The sequence below is a fragment of the Eulemur rufifrons genome, chromosome 29 (genome assembly GCF_041146395.1).
Source record: "Eulemur rufifrons isolate Redbay chromosome 29, OSU_ERuf_1, whole genome shotgun sequence".
NCBI lineage: Eukaryota > Metazoa > Chordata > Mammalia > Primates > Lemuridae > Eulemur > Eulemur rufifrons.
Genome location: NC_091011.1, coordinates 34,192,786 through 34,214,301, shown reverse-complemented (window position 1 = coordinate 34,214,301; position 21,516 = coordinate 34,192,786). Strand labels below are relative to the sequence as shown.

The 21,516-nt window shown below is 38.4% G+C and overlaps 1 long non-coding RNA gene across 1 annotated transcript in view; it reads left to right on the top strand.

The window, feature by feature from the left end:
* LOC138377120 (uncharacterized) overlaps nucleotides 1-21,301 on the top strand; it is a 69,975-nt gene extending 48,674 nt beyond the window's left edge. Inside the window, exon 3 of the long non-coding RNA XR_011231773.1 lies at nucleotides 20,378-21,301. This is a non-coding gene — a long non-coding RNA (uncharacterized lncRNA). The remainder of the gene's footprint in view (nucleotides 1-20,377) is intronic.
* The last annotated feature ends 215 nt before the right edge of the window (nucleotides 21,302-21,516 follow it).

The following is a 21,516-nucleotide window of genomic DNA, read 5'->3' as shown; positions in this document are numbered from 1 at the left end:
TCCTTCATTTGTGAAACTTAGGTTAGCAAGAGACAAAATTCTTGGCTGACATTTATTCTGTTTAAGGAGAGTAAAGATAGGACTACCATCCCTTTCTGGCTAATAAAGTTTCTCTTGGGAAGTCTGCTGTTGTTTGATGGGTTTTCCTTTCTAAGATACTTGATGTTTTGCCTCATGGCTTGTAGGAGTTCCTCCATCATGTTGACTTTGGCCAGTCTGATGACTATGCCCCTTGGTGATTCCCTTTTGCAGTGAATCTCCCAGGTGTTTGTTTAAATCTCTGGCAAGATTAGGGAAGTTTTGCTCAATTATTCCCTCAAATAGGTTTTCCAGCCCTTGAGTGTTTTCTTCTTCACCCTCAGGGATGCCTCTGATTCTTATATTTGGCCATTTTACATAATACCGTATTTCTCATAGACTTTATTCCTTCCTCTTGATTCTTTGTTCTTAACTCTCTTGAATTAATCTAGTCAGTCAAAAGTTACCTTCAAATTCTGAAATTTTTTCTTCTGTTTGGTCTAAAAACTTTCCACTATGTTTTGTATTCCTTTAAATGAATTTTTCATTTTCAGAGGTTCTTTTTTTTTTTTTTTTTTTTTTTTAATATATCTATCTCTTTGGTAAATTTTTCATTCATTTTCTGAATTATTTTTCTGGTTTGAGTTGGTTTTCCATTTTACATTGGATTTCATTGAGTTTCCTTACAATCTGTATTTGGAATATTTTATCTGTCATTTCAATATTTTCATTTTGATTGGGATCCATTGCTAGAGAGCTGGTGTTCTCCTCTGAGAGTGTCATTTCCCTCTGATTCTTCATACTTCTGGAGTTCTTGTACTGATTTCTTCTCATCTGGAGCAGCTGTCACTTCTTGTTTTGGGATTTTCTTTTGTTTAGATGGGGCCATTTTTCCCCTACCTCACTCCTAAGGGTGTGTCCATAACATATGTTGGGTAAGGACCTTTGGCTTTGCTTCTGGGTACTTTGATGGGGGTAGATGCAGTGATTTTCTCAATTGCTAAGTTCTTTGTAGGCTGTAGTGGGTGGTATATTATATGTATGAGCAGATTCCCTATCTCTTAGTGACAAGGGAAGATGGAGGTCTTTGAAATCCTTTCTCTTTCCGCAGCCCTGTGGTCATCTTAACAGTGAATTATATTGGGATGTCCAGTTTAATCTCTGAGACAGTAGGTGGTGCTTGTGGGTAGGAGTCAGCCACACCCTATATGATTGAGTCAGTAAATGCTGTCCTGGGCTGTACAAGTTGTCCTTGCTAGTGGGTGGCACTTGCAGGAAAGAGCCAGCTACCGTGTTGTTTTTTTGGACCTATGATTGGCTCTAGCCCCTTAGCAGAAGCACTTAAATGCCTCATCTTGTGGGCAGGGCCCTGGAGCTCCCAGGGGACTCCTTATTCTCCACCACTGCAGAAGTTGGTGGAGGAGCAAGGCTAGGTGGGGCAAGCCTGCCTTCGCACTCCACAGAGGTGGAGGGTCATCTCCCAGACTGCTGGGGAAAGCCACCAGGGAAGGGGTAAAGTGGCCCCCCAAGCCAGAAAGTCTGTTTGTGGGGGAGGGGCCATCTGGGATTCACAGACTGGTTGTGGGGAGTGGGTTCACTCTTCTCCCTCCTTACCTGCCCCAATGTTTCCTTCCAGTGTCTGACTGCAAGCACTCAAACTAGCTGCATTCCCCAGCAATGTCACCATGGCTGGGGGCTTCCCTGTGGGGGGAGGGGTTCTTCAAAAGTGCACTGGAGGTTGGACCCACACTGCACTGCCCTTTCAATTCTGCCCATATGGGCTCCCTCACCTCTTGAAATTAGTTCACATATTTTTGTGTGTCCTGGAGCAACATGATCGAATCCTGGGGGTATGGGACCTGGCCTGAGGCCTTTAAAAGGAAAGGTGAGCCCCCCTCTCTGTGGAAGTCTCAGTGTAGTGGACATGCCAACAAAGTTGAAGCAGCTGCTCCTGAGAGTCCTGGCTCAGTTGCCCCTTGGGGTACCCATGCTACTTGGCAAGAGTTGGAAAATATTTGTGTGGGGACCAGTGACACGAAAACAGAAGGGCTAAAGCTCCCTAGGGAGGACAAAGGCACACAATGGGTGGAAAAACAGTATGGTGCCCACTTTATTGGTTCTGGTCTATGGTGATGGGGAGTGACCCAAGGGGCCTGGAAGCCTGTGCTTTGTTTTCAAGAAGCTCCCAGTTCACTGCCACCAGCAGCTTGTGAGCTCATGAGTGTTGAGAAGCTCTCCAGCAGCTTCAGAGCCTGTTGACTTCCAGACATGTAAGGGAAGGAGAAACAAAATCCCCACCTACCCTTTCTGCCAGGCTCCAAGCCTATCGGGGGTTGATCTATACTAAAATCTTGCTCATTCTCATTCTGCTCCACAACTTCTCCTGTGGAATCTCCATTAGGTTCTCGTACTTTTACCTCTGAATTAAACCTGAGCTATGTTTTTTTTTTTTCATCTTTCTGAAACAATCTGGTGACTGATATCTCTATTCAGCCATTTAAGACTCCCAAGTAGCTATTAACCAGAAATACTGAAATCAATAGTTGGAAGTAAAAATTAAATAACAAAGTGCTAATATAGAGTATTGCTGAGGACCTAACAATAAAAGCTTTCTTCTGCTTGCACTTATTAGCAGAAAAGGAGGGGAAATTAGAAACATGATGCACAGCTCTAAATACAGACAGGATGGAAATGGGAAGAACAGAGTCAGGTCTGGTGACACATGAAATTTATGTAACCCTCATTCCTGAATGGTTTAATTAATGGGGTGTCACAGTGGAGGTTGTATATAAATAATTCTTTTAAAGGGCTTCTGTGAAAATATGATGATGAGGTCGATTCATTCCTTTTTAGTTACGGGACCATGGCTTGTACTTTTTGTTTCTAATGAAGTTTTTTGGAAATTATAGGTGTTAGATAATTGCTGGTTTATTATTTATTGTTCAACCGAATTCAGTATTAAAAGTTCTAAGGTAATAAGCATAAGCATGGATTAAACTCTGACTACAGCCTTGTCAGTTGAGCAATTCATGCTTGAATTTTTGATACAGATTCCATGATTTCTGTAACTTTGGATTGATCCAAGGATTTAGATGATACTTGCTTAATAATACATGTGGAATGTCTAAGTCCATTTTAAGACAATTAATAAAAATTAGGATGTTTGGCAAAAACAAAGTTTTGTGGAAAATAAAATCCACAGACCTATATTTTAATAAACGAATCAATCCCATTTGTTATGACTTCCAAAACTCTTCTTTGACAAAACAAACAATATAGATGTTTATGATTGTGAAGATACATATGGAAAGTTATTTCTGTTTGATGTAATTATGTAGGGTTATTTTATGTTCTTCTAGTATTTTCTATCCCTAAGAAGGAGAAAATTAATGTAGGGAATTGGAGGGTAGAAAGAATAAGATTTTATATCATCATGACTGTTAGGCTTTTCAGATTGTCCGTAATCACAGCCACCCAGTATCCCTATTAGGTGACCAGGGGAAGTAGGTAGGACATTGGTTGTTTTCTCAAATGTAAACCTAAAGAGGTATTATGTCTGGCACCCAAGACAGTGGTGGGAACATACTTGGAACCTGTAACGTGTCCATTCAAGGCCCAAAACTCATGAAATTCATTGTTCACAGAAACATAATGAACGCAAAAAACTGACATTTCCTTTGCCATTGTTTCCTTCTTTAATGCTCCCTAGTGCCCCATACTCTTTCAGGAAACGGCTCCCCACTCCTTCCTCTCAATGAACATCAAAAGGCCGAGAAGCTATTTGTACATGCACCATATGTTCAAATCAAATCTTGTTTCAAGTTCGAAGTGGGAATTCTGGGCAGTGTGGCAGGGCTCCTCCAGGATATAAAGGCTATTACATTCATTTTCCACATCTACCAAATCTAATGTAGCCTATCTCCAATAAGAGATTTGTCTTTTAAATTTAACTCTGTATTTCCAGAGTTGAGTTCATTATCTTTGTGGTTTTTCAAATGTCTTCACACTGCAGGTTGTGACAATGAATTCTCAATACAAATAACTGGGGAAGGGGGGGTGGTAGTAATTACTAGTTATAAATGAAAAGCACTTAGTCTTAACTTCAAATAGTGTTGCTATCTGGCCTGGGGTTCTAGCCTCACTCCTTACCTTAGCATTTGCTCTTATTCAAATCTTATTTTCTGTAAGTTGGTAGTAAGAGCAAACTTGGCCATAAAAAGCTCAGTGCTATTATTGGCTCACGAGTAGAGAACATGTATCTTCTTGTCATATATATAACTATGATTTCATTTACCTATTTGGGGTGGGAGGAGAAGAATGGGAAAGAAGGGATACTAATAAACCTATAGGTTTACTTATTCTACCTTGAGAAGTTTTTCTTTAGGCAAAAAGTATTTAATCTCCTATTTCTTCTTATTCATCTATAACTCAGCAATACAGTAGGATGGGGAGAAAGTATGACTGAAAATGTCATGTTAAAATAAGGTAAATGTGTATTCCTGGTAATTCTTTGTGTGGGGTCCATTTGAACCAATATTTAAGGGGGTTCTTTGAGCTTAATAAGGAAAGAAAATCTGGCTTAAGAAATCTCAATGCTTTCAGTCAACATAAATTTAATAAAACACTAGTTCAAAGGCATCATTAATAGGTACTACACAAAAACTAGCCAATCTCAATTTTTCAGATGTGCAAAAAAAATCACCTATGAACATGATACAGGAAATAATTGTTAAATATGAGGCCATGTAGCTTAATGCCTGAGTTAAGAAAGGAATCTTTAAAAAGAAAGGTCCAGGGGAACTTATTTCAGTATAGGGTATAATCAATAACTTCTGTCTAGAAAAGGAAATGCATGCCAAAAATCTGAGTATCCTTAGATTTAAGTAGAAAAACAGTCTCATTGGGGAACTTCCCTAGAACAAAAATGACACCAGGAACCTGGCAGTCAGGCCCAAATTAGGAGAAGTTGCTGCTAGGTCACCAGGGAGTTATCTATGAACTATGAATATGTAAAATCATGTTAAGACTGTAGACACTGCTGTGGATTCCTGGACCTCACTTCTTAGAGGCCATGAGTCCCAGGGAGCAACAAGAACAGCACATGTCTTGATCTTGGCTGCTGTAAAAAGGATCCTACAGAAGCTTAACAGCCCTATGGGAAATATCTAGATTGTTGTCTTTGGATGGTGACATTTCGTCTTTAGTTTTATGATAATAGTTTTACTTTTCCACAAGTAAAAAAATAGCCTTTTTACATATAATTTATTACCAATATGTAAAGGAAAGGGAAAAAGGGTTTAACCCTAGAAATATTTGAAATGTAAACTGAAGAATGCTAACTTTCTAGTTGTAACTGTGACAAAACAGGCTTAGGTGTAGTTCGGACATGTTAAGATACCTTAAGAAATGGGGTTTAAAAACCACACAACTTATTATTTGGTCTTTTATCTAATGTTACCTAAGGTTCCATGATTGACTGCTTCTTGCTAGAGCTGTGCTATTTAATGGAAGCTCCACACTTGAGAGTAAGTCTGATCCAAACCTCTAAATACTTAAGGACCTCATGAGTGCCCTGAAATGCTTTCAGTAGAATGAAGGAAAACTTAGTACGAGAGGATGCTACAAACTCAGACTGTAGTGAAGAAATGACCTACAGTATGTATAAGAAAAGACAAGGAACAAGACAATCATTTTCTCCCCCTGCACTCATCCTGGCAAACATCTTGAGACAGCTGTAAATTTTAATAGAAGTAAATGACAAAACAGGCAATCGTAAGAGATACATACATATCACAAACCTTTGAAATCCAAGCTTTTACATGCTTTGCCCATCCCGCATGAGCTAAGGGAGAAGGATGCACTCTATCTGAGGAGTTTTAGAGACCATGTCTCTGACCCTCATGTCGTAACGAGATGTGCCTCGTCCATTCCTGTGGGAACTCTCTCTCTGACAGGACCTTATCTGTGTATGCTGCCCTCCATTTCTTTGAAATTTAGGATTCCACACAGATCCCTGTAAACTTCATTCAAAGTAAGAGGCAAATCTTCCTACTTGGCCAATTATCTATCCATCCTATGCCTGCCTCCTCTCTCCTTGTTTTCCATCAACACGACCGTACACTGGACACCCATACTAGGTCAAGCATTGTGCTAGGTGTCTGTACCACGCATTCTCTATTCTCATCTTAAATCCTCTTATTTAGCCATCTTCCTTCAGGGGGTACAGACTTTGGTTTCCATGTACTCAGAAGACTTTCTCTTCCTCATCAAACTACAGATAAGATGACAGAGTGAGCATGGCATAGTAGAAAGAGCATGGACTCTATCACAGAGACTTAGGGTTTTAAGCGTTGGCTCTTCTATTTCCTACCCATGTCTCGTTGGATGAGTTACTTACCTTCTCTCAAGTACTCTCTCAGGGTAATAATACTTCACAGAGCTGCTAAAGGAATTCAAGTAACTTGCCTTGAACAATACTCAGATTATGGGAAGCATTTGATAAATGGTAGCAGTTCTAACATCCGAGAGATAGGTTCCCATTCATTTAATACTGGCATGTTCAGAATGGTCAGTTGACTTTTTAACACCCTTTTATATGCATTACGTGGAGAGCCTACTCAGTAAATATTTATTGTAATAACAAATGAAAGTACATAGTTTAGTGTTTCTCTTCATTTATATAAGCTTTAAGACAACCCTCTTCTTCCAGCTCTTGTGGTACATCAATTAATGGCAGTTTTACTATGACCCCCATCCTCTTGTTTGCTTTTACTCTGCATTTCCTTAAATTGAGAAATACCGATAAATTCAGATTAGCCACAACTAAATCATGGTTTTTCCTTCCTCTCACCATTTCCTTCCTTTCATCTTCTTGTAATTTAAACTTTCCACATCCTAGAAGTGAGAAATGTGAGTTCCCAATGTTTCCACAGCTTCAATAAGCCTAAGGAGGCTGGAAAATATTTTATTGGACTGTTTGAACCAGTGAATTTTAATGGTTTCCCGACATGCGCCTGAAGATTTTCCTATTTAGCTCTTCTCTCCCTCCTGTCTTCAGCATCCCATCATGAGCTCTAATGAGTTCTTTGTCATTTCCCTTGTTTTGTTTTTTTGGTTTTGAAACAAAAACTCCTAAAATAGTTTTCTCTGTACTTGTGGTACCCAGCTAAGACAAGAGATCTAGAAGTATCCTTCACTTGCCTGCCTGAAAATTCTTTCTATCCCAGTATGTACCCAGGTTTAATACATTTTTACCATATTTAAATCTTACCTAAAGGTTTTTTTCTAGAAAAATCACATTCTGGGCATGCTATGTTCTGGCTGAAGTGTCTAGGCTCTGTTTATCCTGTCAGAGGTATGACTTGTGAGTTTCCCTTTATCTGTGAGAGAAAGTTGACCTTTTGTGCTAATTCCTCTTCCTGGTGAGTCAGCCTTCTTTCTCTGGGGCTTGCCGCCTTGCTTGGTGCCAGCAGCTTCGCACATTCCACGGATTCAGCACCTGCCTCTCCTTCGACAGGCTCTTATTCAAACCCACCACGCATGGTCCTTGACCCAATGACTTCTCTGTATGGCCAGTCAATTTTCAAAGCTTCAGTTTTGCCATATGTAAAAAAAAAATATATAAAAATAACATATTTATCATCTTATTAGGACATATTAAATGAAAATAATGCAAATGAGGGCTACTAGCAATGATAATCTTTTCCAGGAAGGAGGTAATGGTGAAATAATGAGAATTTATTTTATCATAAAAATTCAACTTCTGGGCAGCTACAAATAAGTAGCAATTTCCTTTTTATTATCTTTTTCCTGTAGGAATTTGGCCTAAAATTATTCAGGAACTATTTTTCTTCTTGTATTTTCAGTTCACAATTAGTAGAATGGAAAGGAATAGAAGTAAATCTTCTTAAGAGTTTGGAGAGAGGAAGGTTGTCACGCCATTGATTAATTTACTCAGCAAATACCGAGTGCCTGCTCAGTGCTACATCACTGTTTCTATATAGAAAGGAACTATCCCTCTGGGACAATGTCCTCACTTAGTAGAGGACAGCAATCTAAGGAGTAGAGCACATATGTGTTTGCATAAGCTACAGAAAAATCATATGCCAAGGATCCTACATCTGTTTGCTGATTTCAAGAGCTGAGCTAAGCCTTTTTATATATAGTAATAGGAATCAACCTCTCCATAGTAATAACACCATGGTTCCAGTAGGAGAAAGCAGTGATTTCTACTGAAATGTATTTTTAATAGAGACTGCCTTTTTTAGGTTTCAGTATCAATGCTGGTAATTTTTTATTTTACTTCCATCTAGCCTAGTATTATCTAGTTTTTTTTTTTTAATTTTCATGACTATAAAATTTTTCAACAAAACATACAGTATATCAGGCTTTCACAGGAACATGTGTCTCTATTCTAGTAGCCTTTTTTTAAAAAAAGAAAAAAAACAGCAAGATATTTAAAATTAAAGAGTTTTTATGAGGTCTAAAGCAGGTCTTATTACATTCCCAAGCAAAGAGTGGTAGCATGTAAATCGTTAGATAAGATCGTTATTTTCATAGACTCTTCCATCCCTCAAAAATGAGTTTGTCTCCAACTGAGCACCATTTCGTGTGCTAAATATTAACATGGTTGTAATTCATTTGACCTATGAATCGTTTATCCCTTACACATATTTATACCTGTTCTAAAACTTGGCTTTATGGCACAAATTAATGTCATGTACTTAAATTTTTAGTTGCAAATTACAATATTATTTTGAAACTATAAATAGTACTTAGGGAAGGGGCATGGTTTCATAGGAAAAGTACTGGCTACAGGTAAGAGGACCCAGATTCTATTAATAGTTCTAGCTGTAGCCACTAACTAGCTATGTAAACTTAGACAAATCATTTCATTTATTTAAATTCATTTCCTTATCTGAAAATACAGCTGGACCCCATTCAGTGTTACCGTTTGAAAATAATAAAGATAGGCACACCTTCCCTTTCAAACTCAAACTAACTAACTATCTAAATACATTGACTAATTAAACTTTTATATTTCTATTTAATACAGAAGAATAGATGAAAACAAAGTGGCCCATAATCTCACTGCTCAGATAACTACTTATAAAGAAATACATGCATAGAGTTGGAAAAAACAAAAGTCCACACACGGCAGGAAATGAATAAAATGAAAGTCAAGTCTTCCTCTCCCCATCCCTAATAGTCCCCATTCCGTTTCCTGGTAGGTAAACATTGAGCATATTTCGCTGTGAATCCTTTAAAACTTCACAGCATGCTAAGAGATGTGTTTCTTATTTCCTAATATATGTAGATCCTACCGTAAAACCACATGCATATCATATTTTTTAAAGAGAAATCATTGTTTTAGAGAATACTTTATAACATTAGGGAGTAAAGAGTATTTGCTAAAATTTCTTTAAAATGCCTAAGTATCATTTTCCTGTCCTCTATACAGATAGTAAACCTGAAGGCACAGCTGGAGACAGGCTCATGTGTTTTCCCAAACCTCCCTCTTAAATAGTTTCAAGTCGGCCCCTACAGGTTTGGCTTCTTAAAGCAGTTTTTAACATTATGCTCAATTTCTTAATCCAAAGAAAATAAGCTGCTATTTGGTTATCTTTGTTCAGCAAGGTGATTGTTTCTCTAAAGTTTAAATAAAACATTTAAAGAACAATCCAAGTAGCTGGAGCAAGTTAACTGGGGTATAGGACACTACATCACCAATTTAATAGGTTCTTTCCAGTTCTCTGAAAGGGCAGTTACAGTTTCCGAAAGCCCTACAGGAAGACCTGGGTAGCGACAATAGTACCATCTGTTCTGGAAAACTGACTCAGAAATGAATTATACTCAGGGCAAGAAGATCAAGCATTCTTCTGTATTTCTGGGTAGTCTGAAATGTACGTCACAGCTGTTTGGGGCAAATTTATAGGACTGCTGGAGGTTACATTTGCAATTCATGATGGCAAGATGAGCTCAGTGTTTGACCTAAAGAGAGTTTAATTCCTCAATATTTAGCAACCATAGGATTCACATTCAAAAAGTAAATGCAACCATCTTTTAACATAAGGGAACCAAGAGTACATCTGTAAAGGAACAGCCATGCGTCACTTCTTCAGTCAAACCAACATCGGTCCTCATAAATGATAACTGTATTAGAAAAGTCATCTTTAAATGTAAAGAAAACTCTACTTGTGTATATTGAAGATCACCAATAAAAAGAAACCTACAAAAGGGCCAGTGCACCCCGATATTCATAAATGGACAGCAACATGTCATAACAAGAGCACAGCCTCTAGGGCTTACCTTCTAGTTTTCAAATCCCACCTCTGATTCTCACTTGCTGTGCTTATCTTGGGCACATCTTTAGTCTCTTTCTCCATCTGAAAAATGGGGAAAACAATAGTAGTTGGCTCACTGGATTGTTATAAAAATTATCTAAGTTAATACATGCAACACTTTTCTGGCATATAGTTACATGCTATGTAATACTATTTTTATTCATATTCAATGGGTCTATACCTAAAGCATAGGAAAGGTTCAAATAAAGACAACAGAATGGTAACGTCAAAAAATAATTTATTCAAAAGCAATGTTACTGTTAATGCAGTCAAAAATACATGCAAAATATTTGAAAATATTGTATTTGTGAACTTAACCCTCCATTTATGAATCCATTTTTGCATAGAGATTATATGTGTGCAAATACGAAGACATGGGCCAGAATAGATGTTGTTGAATTGATTTTAAAAATAAATTTTACAGATTTTCCTGAGAATCCCTTAATGAAAAGGCAGCAAGAAGATAATGAGAAAGGACCAAACAGATGTTGGTTTCCTCTGAAATTTGCCAAACTTTTACAGCATCATTATGATAGATTTCCATTTAGATCTCCGCAGTTTAAAAGTGGGACATTTGGACGCAGAAGAGAGCAGAAATGATTAAAGTGTTGGAGACCCAGGCTTAAGAGGAAGGGATCACGGAAATGATGTTGGTTGGCCAAAAGAGGATCAGGCTGAGAGTGACTTAATTACAGTCTCCATGTGTATATATAATACACCATATAAATGGATTGGGGAACAGATGTTGTTCCACAATGAAAATAGAACAAGATGAAATAGGAGCCCTTTGGCTCTGACTTGAGTAACATCTTTCTGTCTATGAAGAGTTGTTGAGCTGCTAAACCTTTGTCCACTCAACTAATATTTATTCAATTTCTTCTCTGTCTTGGGTACTATATTAAGTGCTAAGGATTAATTGATAATAATTCACATATAGACATAGATACATTGAGTGGGATTTTCCTCTGCCCCAGAATTGCACTTGCAGTAGACTTGGTAACCTGTCCACACTGGAGTGTGGGAAAAGAGGAACAACCTGGTGGTGAAGGCAGCAGTGGATCATTTTGAATTCCCACTTATATTGCACAAGGATGTATGAGTTCCCCGAGAATAGCACAGAAGGACAGCTAGGAGGGAGTTTGCTTGTTGATACCCATCCAAAATGACAGCCCTGGGGTGGGGGTGCTGAGAGGGTTTGGCAGGGAGAGAAACAGTGAACCTTCCAGCTCAAGGAACTATGTAGAGGCAGACTCCCCTAACAACTCATCCAAGGGCATTCTCTCCTTTAAGAACACCATAGGAGAGCCATCATCAGGGATGCCTGCTATACTCAAAGGCACCAATTACCCAGAGGAAAAAATAGCAATCAGGAGATGAGAAATGACAAAGAAATAATCAAACAAGAGCAATACTTCTGATACTAAATGTGTGGGGTTTATTTCCCATACCACCCAACTCCCAGGAGACACCAACTGGGTGTCCTACAATTCAATTCCGACACTATCTACCTGGCATTAGCATCAGATCCCACAAGACTGTCCCCAATTCAGAAGCCAGTAGCAAAGTCCTGTCCTCCCACACGTCTGACTGACTGACTAGAAATGGGGGATTCCCATAATCCCCTCCTCAGGTTCAGTAATTCACTAGAATAGCTCACAGAACTCGGGGAAACATTGCCTTACATTTAGCAATTTATTGTGGAAAATACAACCCAAAGAGATGGGGAGGGGCACGGACTTTTCATACCCTCTCCACACACACCTCCCTTCTAGCACCGCCGTGTGTTGACCAACCGGAGGCTCTCCAAACCCCAAGGTTTTTTAGGGAGGCTTCATTATGTAGATATGATTGATCAAATCATCGTCCACTGGTGATTAAGGTCAATCTCCAGCCCCTCCTCTCCATGGAGGTGGTGCATGGAGCTGAAAGCTCCAACCCTCTAATCACAGGGCTGATTCCTCTGGCAACCATCTCCTTCTCACCCCAAATTTTCCCCAGCTGTGGCTATGAAACAATTGATGACTCTTAAGAGAAGTTGGAAGGAGTTGTAAACTAATTTATGAAAGGTACCTGGAAAAAAGTTATTCCCGTGATTATGTAACAAGATGTAGAAATTCTTGTAATAGGCATATTTTATTATTTCATTTGAAAAACTTGCCTTTAGAATATGTCATCTATTTTATTATAGAGCTGTGAAAATGTGGTTCTGGCTTGAGTGACTCTGTGACAAAGGTTTCTGAAATGGCATCCATGCACATTTTCCCATGTAACTATCACTGGTGAAGGAACATTCTGACGTGTAAGTTAGAGCTGACTAGAAACATTTTTATAAAAATTGAGGAAGTCTTTAGGTTCAATTCCCCCCAAAAGCAGACGCTGAGATAATGATTTGAATCTGCATAGTTTATTTGGGAAGTGATCTTAGGAAGCCCCAGTAGGGGAGTGAGGAAGTGAGACAGAGAAGGAAGGAAGGAAGCCCAGACAGGAGGTATGGATGAACAGGTTAGGACTCTAGGCAACTAAGGCCCAATCCTCCCAGGTAGAACACACCTTAGAGTGGTCTCACCTGAGATGTAAGGAAGCTGGAGTATTTTGCTACCAACTCCTGACCTTTGTGGGTTGAGGGTTGCTTCTAGAGTTGTTGATGTCCAAGAACTTCCATCCTCCTCCACACATGCATGGACCAAGCTTGCTTCTGTAGCCAAAGAAAGCTCTAAGGCAGAGAGTTGCAGTAAGGAGCTATGTATGTGCACCAACAGTATCTGCAATAGAAGTTATGCAATACCTTTCCTGAAAGCCTTTGGAAAATAGGCCTCTGACTAGACTACTTAAAATCCAGTTCTTTTATTATAATTCTAGGAGTCCAGGACCCTAGAAAATTTCTACTGTCATTGAGGAAGAAAAGTAAGACATTATTTGGTCACAAGGAAATAATTTTATCATTTTTAAAAAGTGTATTGTGAATTATGAAATGTATAAAAATTCGTATTCAAAATGTAAGACAGAAAATGGTCATTTTTAACATGTTATGATAAAACCAGCTGGGGTCTGTTCCATGGATGATTTACTTGTTTAGAAGCTTACTATAAATATGACATTATCCATTGTTCTTAGAAGTTAGTCTCAGTAAGGCAGTTAGTTGGGATTCTCTTCATGACATGAATGCCTTTTTCTTGTCCTGTCTCAAGTGTTGAGCCCCAGATTTTCCTAGCATTATAAGGGACAGTACTAGGTTCACCTCAGGGAGGGGTAGACGCTGTTCTCAACTCTGATTCCTTCCTCTCAAAATCAAGTTGAATACTGAGAGGCTGAAAGTTTGTGATTAATGCATACTTACCTGGTGCCCAAGTCGCCAAAAGTCTGCCCAGAAAAGAACGTGCATTGTCAAAGGGCCATCCTCCAGCTGACTCTATAAATGGGGCCTGTTGAACCCCAAAACACATCAGTATTACCATTTGTAAAGCACCTTCTATTTAGATGGTGTCTTGCAGTTTACAAAGTTCTGTTGCACACACTGACTTATTTAATCCTCAAGATATGCAGGACATAAATTATTATATCCCTTTTATTAGGATGGAAACCATGATTTAAAACAGATTAAATTCCTCATTGCTAACCAAATAGTAAGTGCTAGAGCTAGAGCACAAATTCAGAGGGAGGTTCTTAACCCCCTCTTTCCACCAGCCCACTCTTGTCTCATATAGGAGAGTAGATATATCATTGTACATTTAGGCAATAAATCATTGAACTGTGACATAGATCTACCTTAAGCTAAGGAAAAAATTGCAAAGTACTCATTTCTTTTATTAGAAATATGATTGAACTCTTGTTTTCTAAACCTGAGTACTCAACTTTCTTTGCCCCCAAGCAAATAAAATTGGAATGACATATGCTAAATGGTTTTAGTTATCTAAAACTAATTGCCTGTAACAAATTATCCCCAACTTAAGCAGTTGTAGCTGGTGGTTCTGAGTCAGAGTAGGTATTCTAGAGGCTACAAGCAAGCTGTTGGCCAGGGCAACAGTGACCTGGGACTGGAAGACCCACTTCCAAGATAAGATTGTTGGCAGGCCTCAGTTTCTCACTGGCTGATGTCTGGCTGTCCCATTCCTTGCCATGTGCACCTCTCCCTGTGCTGTGTGAGTATTCTTAAAGACATGGGGCAGCTGGCTTGCCCTGAGTGAGAAACTTGTGAATTCCAGAAGGTGGTGGGGCCCCTGGGAAGTGCCTCAGAGGCTGGCCTACCACACTCAGAAGCATACAAATGTGGGGCATTTTATTCCTCTGTTACTCCTCAGAGGCAAAACAGAATATAAGTGGAATTTTTTTTCCATGTGTAAGTACAGGCACACAGTTCAGTGTACCTACTATTATGTCATCTCTAATAGACTGAGCTCAGAACAGATGCTAATATAGGAGTGAGAAGACATTAAATACTCATCTCTGTATTCAAAGAGCTCAATCTAAAAGAATATGCCAAATAACATAAATCACGAGGTTGTCAATGAAAGAGCTCAAAAAAGTACAGTGGGTCCAAACAATGATGGTGAGCTGCTGTGCACTCAGGGAAGAACAAAACAGTACCTAGAGGAAGTGGCATATGATATGGGCCCTTTGAAAGGAGATAATATAAGACCCAGAGGAGAGAATCTTTGAAGCAGAAATTCTGCTAATAGTAGTTTCGTGACTATAGAACTCCAGCAGGGAAGACAAGTGCATGTAGTTTGAAGTGACAACGGTTTGATGTAGAAGCAGTGATTTGTGAAGCCTCTAATAGACTCAGATTCTTGCTTGAATTTCTTCAGTGTCTTCCTTTTACCTGCAATAGGTTACCTGCAAACTCCTTAGCATGGTCTTCAGGACACCCTAGTCTGGCCTGCAGCTTGGGAGCCTTACGGCTAACCACCACCCTTGCCTCCATGTCCCCTGTCCCATCTCCTTATTATCCCAGGACACACCAGACTGGGGCCCTGCTGAACAAACACACTTTTTCACCCATTCTATTTCTTCTGCATGGAAAATCCTGCATATCGCTCTTCACACCATCACCTCCTTCACCTTTCTAAATTCAGTCAAAGGTTGCTTTGTTTAGAAATATTTTTCTAATTTTCCTCTTTCCCCATCCTCATCCCAGTTGTAACAGCATCACTGGAAACACATTGACGTCTGGCATGGCATTTACTCTGTGCATTAATAAATAGGCACATTCGACTCTTATGATTCATGGCTTACTTGAAATAAACTAGCATGACATGGTTTATTTGACATCTTTTTCCTTGATCAAGGAAAATAGGTAAAATAGATAAAAGGATGCATCTTAAAATCAACAGTGCCTTCAATTTGATGGAATTTGCATGTTTACTCTTTCCCTGAAACGGAAAAGATCTTGAGGTCTGTAATCAGTTATTTTATATCCCCATTGCATGTCACATCGCCCTGTATAGTAGGCGCCCTACAAATGTTTAAAAGAAGCTTCACTGTTCTCTACCTAGTTTAGGAAAGGTGACCCTGATTACCCTGTGTTATTTCAAAGGGTCAGCTTAAGGTGAGTGAAAATTCCATGATCTGTTGACCTTATTACATCGTTGGGCCTTAAATTTAACAACTCCCTTCCTTTCATGTCATATATCCCCAAACCTTCCTGGAATTGATGTCAAAAACCTCAAATTTCTTGGCAGAACACTGTGGTTTTGGACTTAGAACTGTAAATATATACAGGTGGTGAAATGCCGGGTCAACAGAGTCAGGCCTGAACCAAAAGTTAAGCTTTCATATTTATTAGCATGTGACCTTGTTGTTTGTTAACCACCCTGAACCTTAGTTTTATCCTCTGTAAAATGGGGGTAATACAACTCATTTCTCAGGACAGTTGTGAGAATTAACTCCATTAACAAATATAAAATGTGGGGCCTGGTGTGTGAAAGTAGTCAATTAATTTCAGATCATCATTGTTCCCCAGCACTTAACAGAATGAACAACCAAAATAAGAATCATCCACAGGGACAGGTGAGCAAGGTGGACTTAGAAATCCTTCTGAAAGGCATATGAATTGGGCATGGAGGCAATTGCCCAAATTAAAACACCAATTCTTGTGGAGGATTTATTTTGCTTGCATTTCCATGTCTTTCCATTTATGATTGAGTCATTTTAAGTTTGGATCTGGTTTTACCTACTGTTGTTTTCCTATTCTCCACATTTTTTACCACAAGCATATAGAATGTATGACAATTGGACCATGTCTTCTCCCACATATCATGGTTTGGGAGACCAGTCTGTGATCTGGCTTCCAGGCACTGTAATTCAATAGGTGGTATACAATAATCTTTAGCCTTCATTAGTGCTGTCTTAGTAAAGATATTTTATTTCCTCTAAACCTTTCCCATGGGCTTTGTAACTTTCTTTTGAATTTCCTCAAGTTGCTCACCCATATTTCCCTTTCTCTTCTCTCACAAGTTTCTCTATGTTGAGATGTCTTTGAGGAAGCAGGGAGTCACTCTGACAACTGATGAAGGAGAGGGTAGGCATGGGTGATGAAGATATTCTAAAGGTCGTAGAACTATGGGCATAGGGGAGGGAGAAAGAGTAGAGAAGAAAGGAATTGAGTGGATAAGGGAAGTTGGAGAGAAGGAGAAAAAAAGAATGGAAAGAGCAGTAATTATGATTTGTTGCCATGCAAAGACAGAGATTAAGATCGAGGGGCAGGTTTTGGCTGGCTTCCATGTCGAGAGGATGAAATGCGAGGATAAAGATCCAGTTTACACAAAGTTTAAAAGCTCGAAGTAAGACCCTAAATCCTCATATACTGATAAACCCTGCCACGCTATTTGGGAAGTAGGTTCTAGACGTCAAGAGGAAGAGGAGAAAAACCCCTTTGATCTTTCATAATCTAGAAACAGAATCCCAGAACCGAACAATAAAATAGACAACTAATCCTATTATTTTCTGATCTTTTGCCTCTTCTTTTACCATTTTATAAACTCAGCTCTGTGGGGGTCTAATCCCTGTTCCAACAGTCCATGTGGCTGAATGGCTGCCTGGTCCAAATGCTTTGATCAAACCAGACTCTTTTCTAGCCTTCTTAGAGGCACAACTTTCAAATAAGCCTTCTCCAAAAGCCTTCTGCTTTGATAAACAGGTTTAAGTGCCATGATAACTAGGCATTTGAATGCAGACTAACTCATAAACGCAGATAATAGACCTTGTTCTGTCATGTTGTTTTCAGCCAAAAGTTGAAAGGGAAATCTTTGAAGAATGTGGAGAAACTTTAATAGCCTTGAGGCACAGAGACTTAACACAAAGAAATAATCGTCATTCAAAGAGTACTCATGGCCTTGGTAGAAAGATTAATGCCAAAATTCTGTGATTAATTGCAGTTGTTGAATAAGCTGGGGGAAAAAAGGCACCACGAGTTAATCAAAATTTGAATAAATGGCCCTAGAGTTAACAACAGTAAGTATTTGATCAAATTCTCATGAACCTCATTTGTTGCTTTGAATTATGACTTCTTCACCTTCAGCCTGAAAACAAAAATGCCAGACTGAACATTACTGAATTGGTAGAGAAGATATCAGTTATTTAGCTACATAAAGGTGACTCCTAAAATCTGAGGTTTTGATATTGAAGTTTTCTTGACTGAGAGAGGTCATTTCGCAATCATCTCCGGAAAAGATAAGGTCTATATGTTGTGATTGGTAACTTTCTATAAAGATGATGAAGTGACATGAACAGGTATAAAATAATTGACATGCACACCCCCCCTGACCAACAGAGCATCATCTGCTTTCTACAATGCAGACAAAGCCCGCCCCCAGTGCGCCAGCTGGGGACCGACATCAAGTCCTGGCAGAGGGAAGGGATACCTGGCTGGCATTTGATCAAAGACAATCTCTAAGGAAGATTTTAGACAAGATTAATGTTTCATAAATAGAAAAATATATTCCTCAAGTGTATGGCTTCAAGAGGAAATTTGCATTCAGTAGTTTGTTGTGGCTATGGCTTCCTTTGTTCGGCAAAGGAAAAGGACATACATTAGATCACAGATTTCTTAGAGTTCTGATTTAAGTAGACGCCAACTTTATAAACATTCTTGAAATCATCAGCTCCACTTAGATGCTATTTTTCATATAAAGATAATTCCCACACACATTTTGCAGACTCCTCTTTAATACATACACTAGCTATTTTTCAATGTGGTGTGTTCAAGCCTAAATCCATTACCCAAGTAGCTTGGTTTTTCCTAAGTGAACTTGAATCCACCTATAACTAAAAAATAGATGTATTACTATAAAATTTATCTCATTTAAAAGTAAATGGATAATAGATTTTAAGGAAACTCTGGCAAAGTGTTAAATCATGAGAACTATTTTATTTTCTTGATATCTTTTTCTAACATTTTTAATAATACATTCTTTTATAATATATAAAAGAATTAAAACAGTACATTTTATACATTTGAAAACAAAAGTTTCTATCCTTCCTGTTCTTTAAAGAATTGAAATTTCACTGCCATATTTTTATTACTTGTCTAACATAACTAAATATGATTTGGATATTATTCTCTCTCTCCTCAATAATCAAATACATGAAGTATGGATGTGCATATATATATATATATATACACATAAAAACTTATGAAGTCCTAAAAGTCTGGAAGAGTGGGAGAGACATGCTGCTCCAATCCCAATAAAACAAACCATATGACTAATTACATATGTATGTTCTCTATTGATCTCTCCATTAATTGCTGAAAATATATGCATGTTTTCATCTAATCAGCAATTAGTTTCGGAGGTCACTTTAATTGGACATTGTACATACTACATCTCTTTCTTATCTGTTGCTGAAATTAATCCTTTATATTTGCAGACTTGGGTTTCTTGCATTTTATAGAGTTATAAATCCATGATGCAAATCATAAAAGTAGTCCTATGCATTCACTTTTTTCTTTGCTGTATCAAGAACAGGATAAAAAACAAAGCCAAGGCTATGTTTCTTTTCCTGGAAGAATTATATGTAAAATTGAGAGGGATTCTTTCTCTTTTCACCCTTTGCTGACTCAACACACTACAAACCAAGCCCTGCTTTCCTTCATTTCTTTCTCCATCATAAAATTGTCTCCCCATAAAGTACAGGTGAAATACAGAGATCCAAATTTTGCCCCCATTACAGAAACTACAACTCTCCTCCGAAGAGAAGGAAAAAAAAATGGACAAAAGGCTGATCTAGATGTACTTACTCTAGCACTCACAAAATGCAAACTCCTGAAAAAAGCAGGAACTTATTTCTGTATTTTGCAGTTTTAAATATTACGTAGTATAGGATGAACATTCAATAAATAAATTACCCAGTTCTCTCATTATCAACCAAATATTGAATCTGAACCATGGTGAATTGATTTAGGACTATTACAGAAATGAGTATTTATGCTAAAGTTTATTCAATTCCAGTTTTTAGTATGGAAATACTACAATTTGATAAAAAAATGGAGCTTGCAAAAATAAAAACAATACATTCTTTTTTGAGGTTATAAAGGCTCAATAATGTATGTGTTTGATGCGCTCCCCACTTTTTAAGTAACAATGATTTATAATAAGGCCTGGTTTAGCTGTAGGCAAAGAACTGAACACTTGGAACAAAGAAAAATGATGTGTTGGCTCCCAAACTCATGAATACTAACTTTTTCCAAAAGATTATTACCCTTGCGAATCTGGATTCTTCTTTTCCAAATCTATTGTTGCATGTATGGTTTCTCCTTCCATTAAAAGAAGGCAATCAAGAGTATTCAAATCAACTCATTTTTTTTTTTTTTTTACAAAAGATGCCAAAAAATCATTTTCTAATTTTATCAACCCCATCATATACATGTAAGCTTAAGTTAGAACAAATAGAACTACTTTTATATCCTGTATTGAGGGCATGAAATTATTTAGATTCCAGTAATTGTTTCTATTGTATTCAATGGTCTTCCTACATGACATTCTCATTTAGGTCGTTTATATTTGTCTCTATCTTCCCAGCTCATAAACACTGAAAACCAATTCTGTTGTCCCTGGTGCAAAGCACAGTGGTCTCTACAAAACTGAACTTGGATGTTATCTGAAACATCAGGTCCTCCAGAAATAAAGGCCTAAAGACCCCTTTTAACTTCTGCATTAGCATTGTTCTCCTGGCAACCAGACAACTTCATCAGAGAAGTCAGCCAAGGAGAGTCTTTAAATGGAAGTTGTGCACACGAGGAGCAAATGCATTAAAAAGTTGCTGACGGGCATAAAATGCTTTGATCTGAAGATGGAAAACTCCAAAGCAGGAAGGATTTGGGGAATTTTGAGTCTGATTGACTTTGTGGTTTCTCAGCACAGTTATTCCATGGGCTAAAATAAATGCAGAAATGATATTTTGAGACCACAGCTGCAGAGGGGGACCATGGTGAATTTCAAAGAAAATCCAATTGAATCTTGAGGTTAAGATCTTGAAAAAGCAAAGGACAACATGAGGGAAGTAATATTGTTGCTTAAAATTTCACTGTTTAGGTGTAAACGATTAAAAAAAAATCCCATGTATTTTTAGTTTTAGGAGAAATGTTGAATCCCTATTGCCTATAGCTGTGTGGTAGCTGTTCTGAGGTCCCCCCGCCCTACATAAAAAGAGATGATCTTAATTCCTTTTATGATTTAAATGGTGCAAAGAGGCAGTTCAATGAGTAACCTGAGGTGAAGTTCAGAGACAGGCAAGCACATGCAGGAGTAATGATTTCTTACATTATGTAATGACTTTCTTATAGTAGCCAATGACAAATTAATTTCCTACAAAGCTTGTTTCAATGAGCAACAGTTTGATGCCAATATGGTAATTATTTACTTTGACTAGCATATTCATAAAAGCAGTAAAAAGAATATTTGAGCAGAACTATAGGGAGGGAGGCACCATGATGGCAGACTAGAAGCAGCCTTCACACTCCATTCTCAAGGAGAGGAACGAGGAGAACACTGTGGATAATCAGAACTGATGGTAGATGCTCAAAGTGAAGGGGATGGGGAGGTCTACTCGCCAAGATTAGCAGATGCCCACACGTGGGGAAGGGATAAAGGAGAGGGCCCCCCACGGACACGGAGACTAGAGCTGTCAGGGCCCCACCACCACCACTGCAGGCCTCCAA